General features: G+C 41.6%; 1 protein-coding gene across 2 annotated transcripts in view; it reads right to left on the reverse strand.

Annotated features, from left to right (window-relative positions):
• LOC149261988 (putative sphingolipid transporter spinster homolog 2) overlaps positions 1-24,070 on the reverse strand; it is a 486,467-nt gene that overhangs the window by 111,649 nt on the left and 350,748 nt on the right. The gene's annotated exons all lie outside the window — the stretch shown is intronic.

Here is a 24,070-nt window from a genome sequence, read left to right on the forward strand (position 1 = left end):
AGTGATGTTTGGAAAATTCATCTAACTTCATACACATAATTTTGACAAAAACCTGAACGGAAGACTATGCTGTGGATGTTTGTAGTTCGGACATTTACTTCACAGGTCTCTGTCAAGACATATGAAGTCATCCAAATTCTTTACCTTCGTAATTTATTTTTAATTAAAAGAATTATTAAAGTGAAATGCTTTTTATTAAAAGTGAGTTTAATTTTTAATAAAATGTAAAGGTTTTTACATTAGTGAATTAGATTAATATAGACCATTGATCAGTACTTAATCTCAACCGTCAATCTCATTGACAGATTAGGGTTATGGAAACATTGTCATCAATGGTTAAATGATTTGGTCAGTAACTCAAAATTATAAAGGCAAGGCTAGGTGGAGGAGAAATACACACACAGAGTATTTGGACAAGAGAGTGATAAAGGATCTTGCTTTAGTCTTCAAGAGAGAGTGACAAAGAACTTTCACTCACAGGAATTTAGGCCAAAGGAGGAGAGTGCAAGTACGCAGTGTTACCCACCAAAATGGGTAACCCCATTGGAGAAAAAATTTCTCCTACATTTGACGTCAGCCAACTAGCAGCCACTAAAATTCATTTTTGATGATGATATGCTATATGCCTCCGCCATTTTCATTAGCCATGCACCTCTTGTTAGAAAATGTAACTAAGTTTAGTCTTCATAACTGTATTTGCACTTATATCAATGTAAATTTTATGAAAAAGAAAAGACTAGATAAGCATGTTCTTCATGCTTCTAGGGTTTCTTGAGTCGATGAGAAATTTTGTCATGAGTCAAAGTCGCTTTTGGGCAATTTGTAATCAAAAGAAAATATTACTTTCGAGTCTAGACAAGTCTATTTGACCCTATGACCAAGTCAACCCTACCAAAGAGAAGTCGGCATTAAAGGAGGCCTAATTCGACCACATGAAAGGCTATATAAGGAAGAGAGTTTGACCTCCTTTGGGCAGATTCACTCACAAGTTCGATCTCCAAGCAAGAGAAGCAAAATATGTTTATTTCTGTAGCATCGGATGTGCTCTTGCCTCGAGATTTTGTAGAGAGGCTACAACACATGCATTCTCCACTACCTACAAATCTTTTGGGAAAATTCCATCTAGAGATGATTTAATTAAAATAATTAACTTTTTAAAATGGTTCCCTAAGTCTAAACTTAGGAAATCTAGTTAATTAAATGGTATTAATTAAATCAAGTGTGAATCTCCTAGAAGAAGATGAGGATCAACTCCCAGTTAATCTTAGCCCTTGATTATGTTTTAATCTTGGCTATTGGTGCTCCAACAAGAGATTATAAGGAGTTCAATGGGCACTTGGAGAACACACTTGTGCAGTTCGATTTTGCTGGGAAGTCAATTTCCTGAGTAGTAGTTGTGAGTTGCAAGAAGTGACTTAGTAAAGTCAAAGCAATAAGAGAGGGGTAAGGATAGTAGAATAGAGGAGAGTTTTCTGGATCCGGCGAGTGCAAGGCAAAGAAGACAGAGAGAGGTTTAGAGAGGCAACGTAGAGCTTCAAAGGGAGTCTAAGATTTAGCTGGGAAAGTCGAATTCCAGAGCCAGAAGCCTAGGTGTGAGACCAAAGGGCTATAGGATCAAAGTTTTGGCCAATAGAAGATCAGAGGAGGAGGTGACACAGAGCCCATAGAATGTGATGCAGATCTACGTAGGTTGACACAGAGGCTATGCAGAGGCAGTGTGGGGCTAGCCATCCCAAGCCTGAATCAGATTTGGGCATCTAATGATTTGCACTTAGATTTCTATTGCACAATAAATAAAACCCTCAGTTGTTGCACCGTTTTCCCACAATGGTTTTTTATGGGGACACTGTCCAAAAACAACTGTGTAAATGTGTGTTTATTTCTCTCTAGTGCAGTGTTTAGTATTCGGAGTATTTTATTTTGTGTAGAAAACTACAAGTATTTGTTCAAGTAATTTAACAAATAGGACAAATATCATCAGTTTGCTGCAGTAGGAATCAGGTCACCAATTTTTCACATGGTATCAAAGCACAGATTGTAAGTAGAAGATCTCAGCGCAGAAGGAAGGAGGCAATTTGAATTTCTGCATAGGCAACAATTCGAACCCCTCAAGGGGCAGTGTATTTCCTTGGGCCAAGGAGGTCGAAGTTTTGAGGAAATATCGATTTCTCTAAGTGAGTTGACAGAGAAATTCGATTTCTAGATCAAAGCTTTCCAGAGACAGAAGGGACCACCATACTTTTTTGGAGAGCAAATCTTCTACCGGGACATAGTTATTTTGCAACAATTGTTGGAAAAATAACGTCCGAAGGAGAGAAGAGCACATATTGAGGGAATTCCTTCCTCAGAGGACTTCTAGGCAAGAAGTTCAAATTTTCTTAGTAGAGCAGCAATAGCTGTGTGCAGGATTTCTCACTCCAGAAGGGAGTGTGAATAGCTGGGCAGCAGCTGTGTAGAGGACAAGAGGAAGCAATTCAACATTTTCTTTCAGGACAGATGGCATTAGCTGGGTAGAGAGATCAAGATCGGTTGGACAGAGCCTCCAACTATGTGAACTAGAATGCTAGGATCTTCTGCCTTCTAGATGAGCATGATCTCAAAACTTATGTCAATAGTGTGGTAGTTGTACCCGTCGATGCAGATCTGCTTAAGAAGTACAAGGTTGAGATGATGAGAGTCAAGAGGATCATTCTCGACGGAGTTCGAGATCATGTGGTATCCCATATAGCTAGCAAGGATATTGCTCGACAGGTGTGGGAAGCATTAGCTACGTTGTACGAAGGATCTTCCGAGCAGCAGAAGATGTACTTAGAGGATAAGTTGAAATGCACGAGGATGCAGAAAGGGGAGCGCGAAGACCCCTTCCTTACGAGGCTTGAGGATGTTTGAGACTAGCTGGCTTCAATAGATTTAGCACCCTAGCGCTTAGAGTTTGTACGATTAGCGCTGAATAATGTTTCTGAAGATTGACAAGTTTTCGCCTAGGACATCCTAGGCAAACAAAAACTGTCAGATTGGGAACGTGTGTGGGCTGATCTACAGCAGGAGGAAATGAGGCGTGATCTGGTGAAGGCCACCATCAATGGCAACAGTAGCAGTGGATCGAAGCGAGTGGAGGAAGAGAAGGACATGGCCCTTGCATCAAAGGGGTAGCAGGAGCAACACAAAAGAAAGAAGCACATTTCGAAGATCAAGTGCTTCAGGTGTGGTGAGTTGGGCCACTAAAGTACTCAGTGTCCTCTTAAAAAGAAGGGTAAAGAGGAGAAGTAGGATCAACAAGCTGCATCTGCTGAGATCGACAAGTTGTCCTCCAGACTGGAGGAAGAGTTTTCCATGATCGTCGAGATGCCTCCAGGGGTGAGGTGGGGCGATCTGGAGTTGTAGTCCCTGAGAGCTACAGGATGGGTAAGATTCTTGAGGAGGTCCACCTCTTGGATCAAGACCTTGCTACAGGAGCCCATAGTCAGCAGTAGCAGGATGGACCAGTGGCAATTGGTGCAGTCAGGTGTGAGAATGACAGATGCAGTAGCTAGTAGTGGTCTGAGACTGAGCAGCGCAGAGCAGAGTCAGCAGCAATGCATAGGCTTTAGTGACAGCACAAAGGCTAGCAGCAGCCAGAACTAGGACGACAAATGCATCAAATTGACCACAGTTAGTTCAGTATTTTGGATACTTTTCCATTGCAGATGTTACAATTGCAACAACAGCAGATGAGATGGGTTGCAATGCAGATGCAGTGTTGGCAGCGATTCAGCAAGGCCGACAGTAGCAGAGATGCAACTCATATCAGAGTTGCACAGTAGTTGGTGGGCAGTAGAGCGAGACATCAATAGCACAATAGGAGATGGTGCAAAGAGAAAGTGATGCTTTAGTAGTTTGCAGCACTAGAGCACATTCCTCACTAAGAGGGAGTGTTGATTTCTATAGCATCAAATGTGCTCTTACCTCGAGATTTTGCAAAGAGGCTAAGACACATGCATTCTCCAATACCCATAAATCGTTTGGGAAAATTCCACCTAGAGATGATTTAATTAAAATAATTAACTTTTTTAAATGGTTCCCTAAGTCTAAACTTAGGAAATCTAGTTAATTAAAGGGTATTAATTAAATCAGGTGTGAATCTTTTAGAAGAAGACGAGGATCAATGCCTAGTTAATCTTAGCCCTTGATTATGTTTTAATCTTGGTCGTTGGTGATCCAACAAGAGATTATAAGGAGTTCGATGGGATCTTGGAGAACACACTTGTTCAGTTCGATTTTGCTGGGAAGTTGATTTCCTGAATAGCAGCTATGAGTTGTCGGAAGTGACTTACTAAAGTCGAAGCAGTGAGATAGGGGTAGGGATAGTAGACCGGAGGATATTTTTCCAGATCCGGGGAGTGCAAGGCAGAGAATACAGAGAGGGGTTCAGAGAGGCAGTGCAGAGCTTCAGAGGGAGTCCGAGATTCAACTGGAAAAATCGAATTCCAAAGCCAGAAGTCGGGGTGTGAGACCGAAGGGCCAAAGGATCGAAGTTCCAGCCAGCAAAAGATTAGAGGAGGAGGTAACGCAGATCTGCGTAGGTTGACGTAGAGGCTGCGTGGGGCCAACCATCCAGAGCCTGGATCAAATTCGGATTGTTAGTGACAGTGTGAGATTTTTCTCACTATCTCCTTGGCAGTATTTCTCTGTATCAAATAGCCAATTTGGGCATCTAACGATTTGTACTCAGATTACTACTGCATAATAAATAAAACCCTCAGCTGCTGCAATAGTTTTCCCACATTAGGTTTTTCCGGGGACATTGTCCAAAAACAACTATGTAAATGTGTGTGTTTATTTCTCTCCAATGCAGCATTTAGTTTCCGCAGTATTTTATTTTGTGTAGGCTGCAGTGTCCGACCAGGTCAAATCGGCAGAAAAACCCGATTTGACCCCTCCCTTCACCAAAAAATTAGAATAATCGGTCCTAACCAACCAGTTTATGGTCAAACCGACCGGTTCCATCATAAACCGACTGGTTGATTTCCAGGGCAGCTATCAACCCCACAGAATGCATTTTTGTGAGTTTTGAAGCTGTTTTGAAGAAAATTTGGGGTTGTTTTCCTCCAATAATAGACCCTCCAAAAAAAACATGCCTACCCTCTTATTTTCCTGACACATCTCAACCCTAGCAATGTTGGCAATTAATGGTAATGTTAAATTCTTAAAGTAAAAGGAGATGAAAATGAAAATTAAAGAAAATGTCAATTTTAATTAAATTTTTAACATTACCATGAAGTGACTTAGGATGTTTGATAGTGGTTTCGACCTCATTGGATTTTATATGGAGAAACTAGACTTTTAGATTTCACTCAAAATTCAACAGACTTAATGGTTTTTAGGATTTCATGGTTTGGGGGTTTGCAATATTTCCTTTTGATTCTATCATGCGTGACAGTATGAGATTGGCATTTGATCAAGAGCATGAAGCCCTTTAAGAACCTTGATGTTGGTGGTATTGATTGTTGAACTCCTCTACCATGGCCTTGACAAGAATGCACCCTTCACTCAAAGTAAAACAACTGGTTAGGCATGCTAATCTTTTTCTACCACATTATAAGGTTGAGGAGATGAACCCTTCACTCACCCCAAAATCATTGGTTAGGCATGTTAAACCTTTTCAAATTTTTATCATGTTATAAGGTTGAGCAATCCAAGTCTGAAGACTTTGAGCTAGATGATGTTTATGTATTTCTAGTAGCATTGAATCAATGATGAGTTTCACGAGTGACCATGTTGATCAGTGATTTGCAGTTTTGATGTCTATTTTTGCTACTACTACTAAAGTCGTAGAGGATTTTTAGGAGTCCTCAAACTTTGAGCCATATTATTTATGTAGCTCATGTTGATGAGCTCTTGTTTAGTAGTGGTGATGAGTTTGATCATGATGAGGAGTGATCATGTTGTTGATCACTGATATGTAGACTTGTAGTATGTCAGTGACCTCATAGCTTAGAGCATTGTTTTCAGACTCTAGAGGCCATTTAGAGCCTCATTGATTATGTATTTTGTTGTTGTTATGTATTGCACTCGATGCCATTTTGATATATTCACCTTTACATGGTATATAGATGAGCACACCTTGCACATTTTGTCTCTATTGATTTGGAATCATGGTTTTAAATCTTAAAAATAGCCTTTTTTATTAAAAACTAATTATTTCATGTATTTCTTTAAAGACCGGTTCATTCAAAACAGACCAATCCCGGTTTGAAACCCAGTTTATTAGGTGGATCGATTCAGTCACCAGTTCTGGTTTTTAAAACTATGATTTCAATATTTGTTGTAGAAAACTGCAAGTAATTTGTTCAAGTAATTTAACAAATAGGAGAAATATCCTCAGTTTGCTGCAGTAGGAATCGGGTCGCCGATTTTTCACAGAATCAAGTGCGAAGCTCAAGAAGAACTAGAGAAGGGAAAACAAGAAGGATTTCTGTTTTTGAAAACTTTAGCTCACATGTGCGAAGATTATGGGCCATCCATATGAATGGCAGGACCGAAATTTTGTGAAGTTGCAAGGCCGAAGTTGCAGTGAAGTTGGGCAAGTTTTTGAAGTTGTTGATCTTGTGAACTTGGACTTGTTTGAGGAAGGCTTCTGTGGAGGGTTGACTTGGTGCTTGAAGAAGTTTTGATCTTGGTCTTTGGGTCTTGAATGTCTCACTTTGAACTGATTCTATAAGAAGAGAAGAATTTTTCTAGGTTTTCCCCTTGGAGGGGTTTTTCCTTGGCTTGGAGCCTATATCTTGTGTTCCTTTTTGTTCTTGTGATCTTCATGTACTTTATGGTTTTGGTAATTTCTTGACGAAGAAGCTATAACAAAATAATTAATGCCAAAAAATCTTACAAGGTAATTATCAAGTAAGAGGAATCAAAACCTAATCTATAGTACCCTTGATTTCTCAACATGGTATCAGAGCTAAGGTGAAGGAAGGAAGGTTGAAGATCACATCGTTGTTGGTTATCTTGTTGGAAGACACTCTTGAAGCAATCATCTATTCTCTCTCTCCCTCTTCAATGGCAAGTTGTATGATGAAAGGTCTCAAGACTCTTAGGAGTCTCCTTATCTCCATCAAAAGTTGCATCATTGTTGATTTTTGAGTAGCTTGGGAGGTACTCCAAGCCCTAGGGTTCAAGATTTGGAGGACAAAGCGTCACAAGAGTCACTTGTGGGCTTGGAAACCAAGGTAGGGGGTTTGCACCCATCGGATTTGGGCCAAAACCATGAAGAATTTAAGCATGAGAAAATTTGAGGTGATAGAGCTTGGCGTGGCGATTCCAACGCTTTGAAGATCACCCAAATCGGAGCTCTAGAACTTGAGTTATGAATTTTTGAAGTTGTCACTAATGTTTGGACAGTCAAGTCATGTAGGCTTGAGAAGACTTCATTCAATAGACATGACCCTTCATTAATTCGTGGAGCCCTTCTATTTGTGTATAAATAGGAGGTGAGTGGAGGACATTTCCTCATCCATTTATGCAAGACAATACAAGAGAGAAGCTCGTAGAGGAGACGGAATACTTCTATTGAGGCCTTAGTAAGGAGGGCAGGCCAATGAGGGTTTGAAGGGATGTTTGAAGGCCAACTTCAGGTGACCAAGTGTTGGAAGGAAGATCGAGGTACCTTGCTGGAGAGACGCAATAATTGGGATTGTTCTGGGCTAGAAAACGCAGGGATATCCTCCTGAAGCAAGCTGTGTAAGGGACCTTTTTGTTGTGATTAGGCCGTAGGCCTGTAGGTACTATTTTGAGAATCAAACATCCCTATACAAGGAGTTGTAGGTGCCTCCTCAAACAGCGAGGTCACTTAACTTGGAGAGGAGAGGAGGCTGCATAATTTAAGGTGTGTTTTGGGCATGATTGTTGGGATGTTGTAGGTTATAGTGGGAGCCCTAACTAGTGACCAAAACACTGCCCACGAACAATAGTGCAGAAGTATGTATTCTTCTCCATTAGTGACTTGTGTTGGGTCATTGCTTTGACCAGTTTTGGATCAATTTGACTAGAAGCCTGTGGGAGCCAATTTGGAGGCTTCATTGGGTGATCGAGAGCCTTCATTGGAGCAGATCTTGCAGTGATTTGATTGGGTGCCATTACTCTGTTGGAGGGCAATGTGTTGCCTACCCAAACGAGCCCTAGAAAAACTATCTTGAAGGGACGAAGAAGAGCTAAAGATTGGTGTTGAAAGTGCAACACTTTGATGGACAAAAGTGACTGCTAGCCTGGCAGATTGGAGCTCGGGAATTGGCTAGCCTAGAGAAAAGATTGGATCAGCATGTGTACGTGCAACAGAAGTGACTTGCAGCAGTGTTAGGTGGAAGCCCTCCTGGAGTCTCGATGTATTGTCCTTTGAAGCACTAAGGAGCTACTAGTGAGTAGTACATAAGCGAAGGACTGGCAGGACAAGATACGACATAGAGTTTGAACATGTTTGTCATTGTATCTTGTATACAATATACTGTTGTATTATTCAGATTTGGTTTAATATAACGGATATTGGGTTGTACATTATTGTACAATATTTGCTAAAAATTGTGTATACTTGTGCATATGTGATTTACTGCTTTATATTTTCCGCTATGCAAAGTAGTTCTTGTTGAGATTCTTGGTTTGGTAGCGTCAGAGATTTTGAGATTCTAATCTAGACCAGGGATCGTGGAAATTCAACATGGAATCAGAGCATGTCTGAGCTACTTTGGAAGTCAGTGAATCAGAGTTGTGCACAATGAAGTATAGCTTAAGAGGGAGTTGGTCACATTGTAGGAGACAATGTCAATGTTGCAGGCTAGTATATCTACGAGCTCGTTGAAAAATGTTGATTTGGGATAGCATCGTATGTGCTCTAGCCATGAAAATTGGTGGAGAGGCTAAAGCACATGAGATCTCCAAGACCCAGAAATGGTTGGGACAGAATGTACCCGGTTTGGGAGATATTAAAATAATTAATATTTTTAATGGAGTTCCTAAGTCTAAACTTAGGAAAAATTAAATATTAATGGGTATTAATATAAAACTGAGTTAGAAGGTTCCAAAACTCATGGATCAAGACAAATCTAATCTTAGCCATTGATTCGAGATTTAATCTCGGTCGTTGATGGACCAAGGAGAAAAGTATAAGAAGAGGCTTGAGGGTCAGTTGGAAAACACACTAGAGTGATCAGTCATTCATTTTGCTAGAGCGAGGTTGCTAAGCAAAAGTGAATCAATGATCAGCAGCAAGGGGCAGTGAGTATTAGACAGAGAGGCAAAGACAGTAAAGAGAGACCAGTGCAGAAGCAAGGAGGGCGAGAGCAGAGGCCAGTTCAGGCCATGCAAAGCCCAACAGAGATAGCATAGAGGCCAGAGGCACTGCGTCATCCACACATACGCAGCTGGAGTGACGCAGAGGGTCCAAGAGGCTGCGCAATGCCTCAGAGGGTTGACGCAAAGGGTCCTGGTGCTGACGCAGGTCAGCAGGAGACTAACACAGAGGCCAAAAGGCCCAGTGCTAAGCTTTAGAGTCGTCGGAGAGGGTTTCGTAGGGCAAGTTTTTTGAATACCTATTTTTGAATATAGAGGTATTGTTGCAGTGTATTTTTCTCTATCAAGTGAGCCAGTTAGGCACCCAGTTGTACTCAAGGAAATACTGCATAATAATAAACCCTCTGAATAGCTGCACCAGTTTTCCCACATTCGGTTTTTCCGGGGACATTTGTCCAAAAATAACAGTGTCACTTGTGTGCTTGTTTTCTTTCAGTTGATGATCTGTAGATGTTGTGATCGTATTGTGTTTATTTCGGTATTTAAATGTTTTTAAAAAACTTTTTCAGAATTTACAAATAGAAAAAATAAACCAACAGAATACAGATTAATTTTCTAATGGATAGACTTAGAAAATTCAACATGGTATCAGAGCAAGGTTTCAAATCACAAGAGAGCTGAAGGTATCAACTAAGCAGAGCATTTGCAGCAGAATCAGTTGTCTTGAGTGACAATAACAGATCCTTGCAGAAGAAACAGAAGAAGGGTTTACGCAGAGGGAATGCATCATTAGTCCGGGCTAGAGAGAGGCCAGCGCAGAGGCTGAGGAGGGTAGAGAGAGGCTCACGTAGAACCACGCAGAGACCAGGAGAGTTGACGCAGTGGTTGAGGGAGCTATTTTTGTTATAGCGGGGATTACGCAGAGCCTAGAGGCTTAGTGCTTCAGTTGCTTGGGTGAAGGAAGTTGTGGGAAGTTTACAGGAGCGAAGCTGGTGGGGTACTGTGGTCAGAACAGTACCTAACAGGGCAAGACCAAGGTAGAGGAAGTTGTTGTTGACATGGATTTCTAGCCAAGGAATCCGGATCAGTGTTGCAGTTGCACAGATGATTGGACAAGGGAAACTAGACGGTTGGCAGAAGGATTTCCAGGAGGGAAATTAGGACTCAGAGGGAGTCTTGAAGAGAACTTCGAGACGGGAAGTAGAGAGACTCGGAGGAGTCAAATCGAGAACTTCTAGATGGGAAGTAGAGAGACTTAGCAAGAGTTGAATCGAGAACTTCCAGACGGGAAGTAGAGAGACTCAGCAGGAGTCAAACCGAAAACTTCCAAGCGGGAAGTAGAGAGACTCAACAGGAATCGAACCGAGAACTTCCAGGTGGGAAGTAGAGAGACTTGGAGGAGTCGACATAAAAGAGCAGAGAGATGGTCGTGAATGGGCTGAGAGATCAGGACAGGCTTGACGAAGCGTCCAACTTTGTGGTCTGGAAGACCAACATCTTGTCCATTCTAGACAGACATTGTATCAAGGGCTTCGCCTTGAGAAGAATGGCTATCCTAGTTGACCCGGTAGTTAATGAAAGGTACGAGGAGGCAATGGCTAAGGAAAAGTGCATCATCTTTGATGGGGTCAAGGATCATGTGGTCCAACATATTGCTGAGAAGGAAACAACAAAGGAGATGTGGGACACTTTGAAGACATTGTACCAACATACTTCCGTGCAAAGGAAGATGCTCTGGAGAATCAGCTAAGGTAATATTAGATGCAGAAGGGAGAGCAGATAGATCTCTTCCTCGGTCAGTTGAAGGAGATCTGTGACCAACTAACTTCCATAGGAGCCACGCTAGATCAGAAGTTGATGGTGAGGACCGCACTTAATGCAGTCTTTGAGGAGTGGGAGACATTTGTTCAGAGCATACTGGGCAGGGCGAGTCTTCCAGATTGGGAAGAACTGTGGGCGGGTCTTCGTCAAGAAGAGATCAAAGAGCTGACCAAGATAGGAAGTAGCAGCGAAGGGGTTAGGATCAAGAAGGTAGAGGAAGAGGATGCGGCTCTAGCATCTGTGGGAAAGCAAGAGAAGAGGAAGAGAAGGACCTCTCCAAGGTCAAGTTCTACCACTATGGGTAGATGGGTCACTATGCGAACCGATGTCCGAGGAAGAAGAACAAGGGAGAGGCTTATGAGTCCATGGCAGCGCCAGCAAAGGCAGAGAAAGAAGTCGAGGAGGATGACGATTGTGCCACGAGTGCTCATGTGCCACTTGAGAAGAAGTGGGGAGACATCGAAATGTAGTCAGGGGGACTACAGGCGATGAGGGACAAGATCCTTGAGGTACCCAACCTCTTGGATTATAACTTGCTACAGAAGCCTCGAAGAGAGAGTAGAAGGATTGGTGGATGTAGGTAGAGACAGATGTGGATGAAGCGACAGAGAGTGCTACAGTGCAGGAGTCCTAGGGCAGTGCGAGGCTGGCAGGCTGCAACAGTGCTAGAGGCACAGGAGTGTTGCAACGGTGCAGGATGGCACAGAGAGGGGTGCAATGCTGTGAGATGCAGGGAGTTGTTGTAGCAGCGTAGAGGCCAGTAAAGGGAGCACTTGTTAGTGGCAGAGAAAGTTTCAGCATCATGAGTGTTTCTAGCATGACAAGGATGTCAGATGTTGGGTGGATCAATTACTTACTTCTCAGTAACTGAGTTGCAGTGCCGTAGCAGTATGCAGTAGCACGATGCAGCATGATGAGAGGGGGTTGTAATGTAGATGCAGTGTTGGGAGAATGGACCGGCAACAGCATGGATGTAGAGGGAGTTGTCGTATGGATGCAGCGATGGCAATGGCTGGGCCATGGGCAGAGCAGTACAAGATGCAACATTGCAGAGGATGATAGGCAGGGAGGCCTAGCATCAGCACAGGTACCGGTGTCGGATGATCAGGTTAATGCTCAGTGAGGAGTATTACTAGAGCACAGTCCTCGCTAGGAGGGAATGTTGATTTGGGGTAGCATCTGATGTGCTCTAGCCATGTGTTGTCGCACAAAGTGTCTAGGCACTGCGAAAACGCTCAGAGTAAGGGCTGTAACTCTTGATCCTTACTCACTCCATTTAGACACTCTCCTAGGCAAATCAAGGGGGGTAGTCCCTAAGGTAAATGGACAAGAAAGCTTATGGAACACGAGCTCTAGGAGATTTTAATTCCTCGCTAGGAGGGAATGTTGATTTGGGGTAGCATCGGATGTGCTCTAGCCATGTGTTGTCGCACAAAGTGTCTAGGCACTGCGACAACACTCAGAGTAAGGGCTGTAACTCTTGATCCTTACTCACTTCATTTAGACACTCTCCTAGGCGAATCAAGGGGGGTAGTCCCTAAGGTAAATGGACGAGAAAGCCTATGGAACACGAGCTCTAGGAGATTTTAATGATAAACAACTTGATGAATTTAAATGAATCTCGATTAACTCAGATGAATAGATTGAATGCTAATGTGACCAAGACACGACCACCAACTAGAGATAATTATAAACTATTGCCTTTAATTTGAATTAACCATAGAGTAAGTAAGAAAACAAGTCATCCAGAAATTTTCCAATATGTGACGAACAGTGACAATCATGAATGATCAATATAAATGCCCGAAACTTTAACATGCAAGAAATTCCAGATTTAAAATAATTTTCACTGATGACCTAGATCTAGAATTAATTAACTTTCCCCAACAATCAATATGATTTAAAATGTTAGTCACACTTTGACCATAGAAAAATCATGAAAAAACATTTAATCACCAAATAACACGAAAGAACTTTAGATTAGTGTTTCAATTATTCCTTAGGCAAAAATAAAGAAGTAAACCAAATCGAGGGGTTAATAAATTGAATTTTTAGTGGGCCACAGGCCACATTAAAAGCTTTAATGTTCAAGCGCAAATCTCTTTATTTATTTTAACTCCTTAGTCAAATAATTTTAAAACCTTTTAGATTTTTTAGTTGTTTTGATTTTTTAAAGATTTTTTTTTTAGATTTTTAAAGATCTTTTTTTATTTTAGGATTTGAAGATTTTTTTTAATCTTTTTAGAATTTTTCAGTGTTTTATGATTTTTAATGAATTTTTTATGTCCCAAATCAAAAAGCAAATAAAAAATAAAAAAATAAAAGGGAAAATCAAAATCATAAAAATATAAACAATGTAATGGAATAAAATCCAAATTTAAAAAAAAAATAAAAAAATCTAACCTTTTGTTTTAGATTTTTTAAACCAAATCAAAATGAAATACAACACAACAAAAACCATAAACCTAAAAAAAATATTAAAGCTAACCCAACACCGAATATACAAAGTTAAACAAATAAAAAAATGAAATCGTGTTTTTCTTTGCAGGTGCAGGTCCGAAAGGTGGAAGGAGACATGAGGGTGGATCGGAGCAATAAGAGGAGGCCGAGGGAGAATACGCAGGTCAGCGAAGATAGAAGGATGGCAGCGTTTGAGCAACAAGTATATTGCAGGGAGAAAGGCTGGGAACACGCAGAGATATAGCTGCTTGGATAGAAGGGAGGTCGAGGGCTCGAGAAAAGACAGCAAGGAATGGTCAACAGGAGAAGAAATGAGCAGCGGAAAGGAGCAGAGATGGTGAGAGCATGTGGGAGAGAGTTGGAGTAGAAAGCGTGGAGGGCAGGCAGTGTGAGGCTGCGGGTTCTAAAGGTCGATAGACTTGGATATGTCGACTGCGAGGGTTCGATGGATGTAAGGAGAACAACAGATAGGGATAAACTGTAGAGATGATCGAGGGTTAGACGAGGGAGTTGCAATGACAACAGCGTGGCCCAAAAAAAGGATTGCGAGAAGAAAACGGGAACAATGAGTGAGGGAGAACATGGCTGGCAGAAAGGGAGCTATGAAGGGAACGAAAGGAAGCCTGTAGCTGTGGATTAAATGTGAAAGAGCAGAAACAACGTGTACGAGAATAGATGCAGGTTTGAGGAGATGTTGCGGATAGGAGAGGCAAGGCTGCTAGTGAGGGTTTGATTTTGCTTGCTGTAGGATGAAAAATCCAGCAGCAGAGAGGAGGATCTGAAATTTCCAGAAAACCCAGGATGCAGAGAACATGAACAAATCGAAATTTTCTGCTAGAAAAAACGACCTCATGCAGCAGAGAAGCTGAAAACCCAGGCAGCAAACAGGTGGCCCAGAAACCCCTTAAAAATTTTCTGAAAATTTTAATTAAAATGCCGAATCCAAATGTTCCAGATTTGATGCTGCAACCCTCACTAAATTTCTAGATCTAAATTATTTTTTGGAACCCTTATAAATTTTTCCAGATTAAAAAATAATATTAAACCCTTGGACTGTGAAAAATATTCCTACAAAATGATGCCGATGAACCCTAGAAATCCAGATCTTACCCTCCAGGGCCTACATCTGGACTACACAATTTTCTCCTTCAGATCTACAACTGCAAAACAACGATAAAACACCCAAACGATATATAGAAAACCCTAAAAAAACCCAAAGTCAGAAAACCAAAAATAATTACAGATCTATGTACATGAATGGAAGATCTATCAGATCTAGGGAGTGTGAGTCAAACTCCGCTCCCAGATCTGATAATCTGAGGCTCTCAACAGCCAGATCTACTGATTTAGCACAAAAAAAAAAAAAAAAAAAATGAATTTTAAACAAGGTATTGAGCTCAAAACCCTTCATGCATCACCCATAAAAAATATCTTATGATAAGCTTAGGATCAAATTAAGTTGGGCTGTTCAGAAAACATGGATCGGGAGTTGGCTAATTCAACCGAGAACTTCCCCGAACGCCTGATGATCTAATAATCAAGAATTTCCTGCAAAACTCAATTCAACCATTAACATAGAGCGAGAAAACTATAATAAAATTCCGATAAATTGATATACCTGCTATTATATTCAAAACTTAAATTATCATTCAAACCCCAGTGACTGAGCAAGATACATGTACTCAAATCACTCTTCAAAGCGCTATCATCAATGGCTAAAAAGAAATCTATGCATGAAAATAACACATTTTACAGTATTTCCACGAAGAGTAACACCAGCAGAAATTAACCCCAAAATCTTTCTTTATTGCTCATAAAAAAGATTACAGAAGAGCTTTTCGCTTGGTACACGATCCAAAAATCGGATGATCTGACTAACAAATGACCTCCTATTTAAAGATAAATCCTCCAACGGCTAGTCCGAATGATACTTGTCAAAGCAGTCTCGACTGTTGATGAGGATCAAAATTTCTTTTAATCTCATCTGTCGAAATTTTAAATTCTTGAGGAAATTCAAAATTTTCAATTAAATGCATTTTAATTAATTCAAAAATTAAATTTTTGAATTAATTTCCTCAAAATTTTGACTTTGACTTAACCCCAGGGACCAAAGGCCTAAAATTTAGCAAAATAATCAATTTACCTTAGTCCCAGGACCTCTTAAAATTTAATTTTCGAGGATTGACGAATTTTGCCTTCGGAGAATATAAATTTACCTAGGACCTAGAATTAATTAAATTTCTGGCTTAGGATTTTAATTAATTTTGGTCAAAAAATTTAATTAATTAACCTAGGAAGGGATAAATTATTTTTCCAACCCTCAAGACACTTTACATCATGATTTTTACATTTCTTACATCTCAAGGAGCGAAACCCTTTTACAAAAAACCCTCACAGGCTACCCAATTCTGCGACACAAATATAATCTAGCAGACTAAGTAATTTTTAAGAAAATAACCTAACCAAATAATTAGGATTATTCCCAAATTACTTTTACATAGACTCAATTTAGAACACTAGGACTCCCCTAGGATCCCAGTGACAAAATCCATTCTAGTTTTGGGGTAAGCCTGAAGGAAAACTCTGTCGACCATCCGAGAATGGATCAGTGAAACAAAAAACCTCCCGGAATATAGATCATCACCAGAAAAGTAGGTTTACCTAGGTAATTACATACATGACACAGATTTGCTGAGATTATTTACACTTTACACATGCAGAAAAAGTTTACAATATAACATGATGATCAAGTTGATGACGACAGTTGGATGCCACAAACACATCGATCAGGCGCTATCTCTTTTTCGAAAAAGGGGGTGTACTATTATGAGTCGTCGACACGTAGTGATCAACACCATGAAAATTGGTGGAGAGGCTAAAGCACATGATATCTCCAAGACCCAAAAATGGTTTAGACAGATTGTACCCGGTTTGGGATATATTAAAATAATTAATATTTTTAATGGAGTTCCTAAGTCTAAACTTTGGAAATATAAAATATTAATGGGTATTAATATAAAATTGGGTTAGAAGGTTCCGAAAAACATAGATCGATCCAAATCTAATCTTAGTCATTGATTAGAGATTTAATCTCGGTCGTTGATGGACCAACTAGAAAAGTATAAGAAGGGGCTTGCAGGTCAGTTGGAAAACACACCAAAGTGATCAGTCATTCATTTTGCTAGAGCAGGGTTGACAAGCAAAAGTGAATCAGTGATCAGCAGCGAGGGACAGTGAGCATTGGATAGAGAGGCAGAGACAGTACTGAGAGACCAATGCAGAAGCAGGGAGAGCGAGAGCAGCAACCAGTTCAGGCCACACAGGGCCCAGTAGAGATAGCGCAGAGGCCAGAGGGACTGCGTCATCCATGCAGAGGCTGCTGGAGTGACACATAGGGTCCAAGAGGCTACGCAGTGCCTCAGAGCGCTGACGCAGAGGGTCTTGGGGCTAACGCAGGTCAGCAAAAGGCCGATGCAGGTCAGCAGAAGGTTGACGCAAAGGCTAGCAGGGCCAGCACTAAGCTTCAGAGGCACCAGAGAGGGTTTCATAGGACAGGTTTTCTGAATACCTGTGTCCGAAGATAGAGGTAATGTTGTCATGTATTTTTCTCTATCAGGTGAGCTGGTTAGGCGCCCAGTTGTACTCAAGGAAATACTTCATAATAAACCCTCAAAATAACTGCACCAGTTTTCCTGCATTGGGTTTTTGCAAGGACATTTGTCCAAAAATAACGTTGTCACTTGTGTGCTTGTTTTCTTTCAGTTGATGATCTGTAGATGTTGTGACTATATTGTGTTTATTTCGGTATTTATATGTTTTTAAATAGCTTGTTCAAAATTTACAAGTAGAAGAAATAAACCAGCAAAATACAGACTAATTTTCTAACGGATAGACTTAGAAAATTCAACAAGAAATCCATCAAGAAGCCAACTGACCTAAATGAGCCGGAAGTGTACGAGGATTTAGATACGAGCGAGAATGATCATCCTTGATAGTCTAAAGGATTCCCTAATACCTCATTTGTCTAGGAAGAACATTGCACATGAGATGTGGATGGCTCTTCAAAATTTGTTCCAGAATAAGAACGAGAACCGAGTATTGGTATTGGAGGATAAGTTGAAGTCCACCAAGATGATACAAGGTGAAGGCGTGACTTCGTATCTAATGATATTGTCTCAGGTCAGAGATGAGCTTGCTATTGTCAATGTGACTATTTCAGATTTTGATATGGTGAGGATTTCTTTGAAAGGGTTCACTGAGGAATGGAAGCCCTTCATCAAAGGAATTATTGCTAGAGAGAAGTTGCTAGACTAGAATAGGTTTTGGGACGACTTCATTCAGGAAGAGTTGCGAGATGAGGATCTTCATCCGAAGAAGAGGGCTTCAGAGGATGACATGGCACTTGCAACACGAATGAAGGGTAAGCAAAAGAAGGACTTGAGTAAAGTCAAGTGTTTCAACTGTGGCGAGATGGGTCATTTTTCATCGAGATGTCTGATGAAGAAGAAGGGAGATGACAAGAAGAAGAAAGGAAAGCAAGTCGTCAATGTTACCACTTCTGCTGAGATAGATGCTCTCACCAGGAGGTTGGATGATCCGAACTTAAACAAGAATGCAACAAATTACAGATATAACCATAAATACAAATATACAGCAGAAATAACAATTCATTTCATTAATATCAAATATTGAAATATGCTTACAAACAGAATGGAAATAAGACTAGCTCGGGCGATGGCATGTTATCTCAGGGAAGAGATGTGGTGGCTACATGCCTCTGAACTATGTTACAATGAGGCTCAAGGGCCTATTTTTTATTGAACAAAATGGGAAAACCCTAAACAACCAAAACCCTAACCCCAGGAGATGGAACGCCAAGAGTTGTGGGCACCGTTGGGTTTAGTTGCGCAGCCAACTTCCCGGGGCCATAACTTGGTCATATTATCTCTGTTTGGTGCATATGATACCTTGTTGGAAAGATCTCTCCGAGTACTATAGGAGGTCCCCTTCTCTAGCGACCGCCAGGTGTTACTTTTATTTTCAGGCCTGGGGAGGGGGGTCACTTCGCTCTTGATCTGAAGGAGATCCAGCATTGAGAGAATTCTCGCTTTGAAGAAGGTAGGAGGCGCTTTGACAATCAGAGTGGTTAGAGAGGTCACTGTTTCCCAGAGCACACTTTTGATCTTCGAGATAATGATTTCCTCCTGGGTGGAGATGCCATGAAAGATTCTTGCGTTGCGCTCCTTCCACAGAGCCCAGTAGATCAGACCAGGAATTAAATTCCATGCACGGTTAACCAGAGGATGTGGGGAGATGTTAAGTTATGGTATGTTCTATGCTTATAACAGTTTACTTCTTTTTCTTATTATATTCCACCGATTAGCAATCACATGTACATAAAGTAAAGTGCAGATAGAACATTAAACGATCGACAGAAAACAGGCCAAGACAAGAGACACAAGATGTGGCGGCTAGCCAGGGACAAACCCCACAATGTGTGGGGAAACCCTTTGATCAAATCTTCTTTTATCTTCAATAATTCAGCAGAGAGAAATAGTACAATAAATCTGATTCATATCAGCAGTAGCAAACCCTAGATCAGTAGCATCAGCATTAGCGGCTTCATTATTAAACTAGGGCAGACCATATCTCACAAACCGACAGTTGGATTGACTTCATTCCACCACCAAAAGTTTTGGCTTCCAGAGGAGGTTCAGATGAACCTACAGCGCAGTTCAGATGAGGAGATCTTCAAGGCCACGCAAGTCAATCTTTACTTCTGCAGTTGCAGCTTCAGTTTCAGCAGTTTCCGGCTTCAAACTAGGGCAGCCGATATCTTGCAAACCGTTCTCGGATTGACTTCATTCCACCACCAAAAGTTGCGGCTTTCAAAGGAGGTTCAGATGAACGTACAGCGCAGTTCCAAAGAGGAGATCTTCTAGGCCACGCAAGTCAATCTTTACTTCTGCAGTTGCAGCTTCAAATTCAACAGCTTCCGGCTTCACATGTGTGAGAGAGAGAGACCCATTTCAGCGCAGTAGAGAAGAGACTCATCTCTGCGCAGTAGAGAGAGAGAGATGTGATGAGATGAGTGAGTCCAAATGAGGAAAAGTCCTCTTATATTTATACACAACGTTGGTGGGTGAATAGATGCAACTGTTGGGCTTCTGAGCCTACATGAGTTGTAGGTCGGCTTGATAATAATTCCATAATCAAAATAAATTCATATCTCCATGAATACTTATCGGAATTGGATGATCTTTATATCAATCCTACACCTCTCGACGAGAGGAATCTAATAAAAGTATTATTAGCCATGAATAAGATGACCCACATGAAGTTTTGCCCTGGTTGCCAATTTTAACACTCCCTCCCAACCATGGAGAACTTCATCTGCAATCTGTCTATCGGTCGTTACTATTCATCCATCAAATGCATTGCCTTGTACAGCCTGACCCTTGCCCTGCTCTGCTCTATTTTGCCTGTTCTGCTTTGTCTTGTTCTGCCCTGCACTGATTTGTATTGTTTTGTTCTGTTCTGCTCTGCTCTTGCATTGTTCTGTTCTACTCTGCTTTTGTCCGAATTATGAAGAAGAAGAAATGATCGAGGATGTATCATACTGACTCAAAGTCAGTCTCAGAGTATGTACCACTGGTCCCAGACCAGTCTCAACCAACCCAATGTCAGCGTCATAGTGAGTACAACTCCAATGGTCCCAGACCAATATCATCCTCCACTGACTCAAAGTTAGTCTCAGAGTATGTACCACTGATCCCAGACCAGTCTCAACCGACCCGAAGTCAGCGTCATAGTATGGTACAACTCCTACCACTGGTCCCAGACCAGTATCATTGATCCCAGATCAATGGAGGTCATCCTAGCGTAGGGAGTACGGTAGTTACAACGATGCGTCCATCGGTACTACTATGGTCCCTAACTTCATTTCCCTGCTCATTGATCAGATGAGAGGTACTTCCCATGAGTCCCAGACTGCATGGGTAGGATGCCTCGACAAGAGAACTAATCAATCCTGTCCTCACAGGAGAACACATCAATCCTGCTACAATTGCCATGGAGAACACATCAATCCAGGCCTCACAGGAGAACACATCAATCCTGCTACAATTGCCATGGAGAACACATCAATCCAAGCCTCACAGGAGAACACATCAATCCTGCTACAATTGCCATGGAGAACACATCAATCCAGGCTGCCATGGAGAACACATCAATCTAGGCCTCATAGGAGAACACATCAATCCTGCTACAATGTCGCCACGGGGTGTACATGTATACCACCAGGGGATAGTGAATAATCCTGTGGTCATATGCTGCTCCAAGAAGCACCCCGCACCCCCCTGGAGCTCTCAGAGCTCAATGCATCATACATGACCCTCATTGGAGGGTCTTTGAACAACTCCAAGTTGTTCACGGAAAGTCAGAAATTTTACTTTCCCAAGGGGTTTTGTCAGAATGTCGGCGACCTGTTCATCTGTACCGATATGATGGAGCCTTATAGCTCCCCGTTGCACCATATCTCGAATATAATGGTATCTGATATCAATATGCTTGGAGCGATCATGGAATACGGGATTCTCTGACAAACGAATCCCACTTTGGTTGTCACAAAGGATCACAGTGCTATCCAATGTGAATCCAAACAACTCACTGAAGAGCTTTCGCAACCAAACTACCTCACAAGAAGCCATGCTAGCAGCAATATACTCTGCTTCGGCGGTGCTCAAAGCCACCGACTTTTGTTTCCTGCTCATCCAGGATATCGAAGCAGATCCCAAGGAGAAACAACACCCGGAAGTGCTCTTACGGTCCTCCACATTGCCTGCCCAGTCAGCATCTGAGTATCCAAATAGTCTCACATCTCTGGCAATGTATCTTAACCCATAAGAGATAGTGCCACGAAGATATCTCAGCAGATTCTTGGCACCAATCCAGTGTATGTGGTGGGGTTCAACCATATGCTGGCTCAACGTGTTGACTGCAAAGCATATATTTGGACGGGAGTTCACTAAGAACATTAATGCTCCGACGAGTTGCCGATACTCGGTAGCATTTTGTAAAACAGGTCCAGCAACACTACCGCTTAACTTCTTGAAGTCAAGCTCCATCGGAGTAGTTACAGGCTTGCAGTCCACCATTCCGAATCTTTCCAATATCTTCACCACATATTTTCCTTGAGATAGGAAAATTTCTCCTGGCTTTTGCCACACTTCAAGTCCTAGGAAGTAGTGCATCAGTCCTAGGTCTTTCATTTCAAATTCAGAGGCCAGCTCCCTCTTACATTTGTGAATGAGAGGGTCTGCACCTGTTAGAAAGAGGTCATCCACATACAACACCAGTATGAGAGGCTTGTCATCTTCAACCTTAAAGTAAAGGTTAGGATCGGCTTCACTCCTAGTGAATCCCAGCTTCATCAAGTAGCTATCGATCCTCTCATACCATGCTCGGGGTGCTTGCTTCAGCCCATAGAGAGCTTTCTTCAACCTGCATACATGAGATTTTCGATCATAAATCTCAAATCCTTCGGGTTGCTCCACGTAGACCTCTTCTTTGATCGAGTCATGCAAGAACGCAGTCTTGACATCCATCTGATGTAGGTTCCATCCTTGTGAAGCGGCAAGGGCTATGATCGAGCGGATGGTCGTATATCTGGCAACAGGTGCAAATATCTCATCATAGTCTATACCTTCCTTTTGGGAGAAACCTCGAGCAACAAAACGAGCCTTATACTTTTCCGTGCTTCCATCTGCTGCATGCTTTATCTTGTAAAGCCATTTGGAAGTAACAACAGTCTTGTCCTAGGGTCTGGGAACTACTTCCGAAACATCATTCTTTATGATAGACTCATATTCTTCGGTCATAGCATCCTTCCATAGTTGATGCTTGACGGCATCTGAGAATGACGAAGGCTCATTTTGTATGATCGTGCTCATGATGGTCATGTATCCTTGATACCTATTAGGTTTCTTACTTTCACGAAAGGTTCCTCGGGGTGCGACATGTCCTTCAGCATCATCAAGTAACCCCTTAAGCCATGAAGGCCTCTTCCTAGAAGAGGAAAGCTCATATGGAGGAGGATCAATCGGATCCATGGGTTCTTCTACATCAGGCATTGATTCATCATCCTTTTCTTTCGGTTCCCTGGTGTCGGCTTCTTGAGAGCTCCTCAAAGTTGGAAGATTGATCACCTTGCTGAGAGCCATATCTTCGTCAAAGGTGACATCATGACTAATTATGACTTCCCTTTGACCGGCTACATAGATTTTATAGCCTTTAGTATTTTCACCATAGCCCATGAAAATTCCCTTCTTTCCAGATGCTCCCAATTTATTTCTTTTCTCTTTCGGCACATGAAAGTATACAGGGCTTCCAAAAATTTTAAAATGAGAAACATCAGGTTTCTTACCGGTGAATTTTTTTCAGGAGTCTTGGAACCCAATGCTTGATGAGGGCATCGATTTTGTACATATACGGCAGTGTTTGCAGCTTCAGCCCATAGAAACTTAGGAAGACTTTGATCATGTAGCATGGCCTGGACAACTTCCATAATTGTGCGGTTCTTCCTTTCTGCCACACCATTTTGTTCAGGAGTATATGGTGTAGTAGTCTCCCTCTTGATGCCAGCCTCTTTACAAAAATCATGGAACTCATTAGATTCATATTCAGTCCCATTGTCAGTTCTTAAGATCTTGATCTTCTTTTCGGTTTGATTCTCGATTAGGGCTTTGAAGTGTCGGAACCAAGGGAACACTTCATCCTTCTTTTTCAAGAAGTATATCCAGGTCTTTCGAGAATGGTCATCTGTAAAAGTGAGATAATATGAGTATCCTCCCAAGGAGTTCACAGGCATCATACCTGATATGTCTGAGTGAACTAGTTGTAATATATCAGAGGTCTTGCTTTGACTTGAAGGGAATGGTCCCCTTTTGAGCTTTCCTTCGGCACATCCCGGACATACACCTTCTTTCTCTACTTGGAATTCAGGCATCCCTGGTACCATCTGTCTTACATCGGGTAGAGCTTTGTAATGAAGGTGGGCAAACCTCCGATGCCAAAGTTCGGACTGAAACGTTGTGTCACAAGACATGACACCTAGCGGACTTCCACCGACTTGATATAAAGAATCAACTCGAAACCCAAGAGTGAAAGCATCTTTAACATTATTTTTCCATATGCGTACCTTACCATCGCTGAAGGTTACCTTATAGCCTTTGTCTTCCATTGCCGAGATGGATACCAGGTTCTTTTTGAGATCAGGTACATATAATACATCTTGTAAGTGAATCGTATTACCTTGATTCAGTTTAAGAGAAACATTGCCTACACCTTTCACTGGGTATTTCATGTCATCTCCAAGGACAATTTCCAGGTTAGTTTCTTTCTCTACCAGATTATAGAGTACTTCTTTGTAATCAGTGAAGTGTCTTGAGGCACCACTATCAATGAGCCAAATTCCCATTGAGTCCGAAGGAGCGGAGGTAGATAGAGCAGCTGGTAGATAATATTCAGCCTG

This window comes from Pinus tabuliformis, chromosome 6, assembly GCF_031772625.1.
Source record: "Pinus tabuliformis cultivar Carrire ecotype Pingquan chromosome 6, CPIR1, whole genome shotgun sequence".
NCBI classification, from domain to species: Eukaryota; Viridiplantae; Streptophyta; class Pinopsida; order Pinales; family Pinaceae; genus Pinus; species Pinus tabuliformis.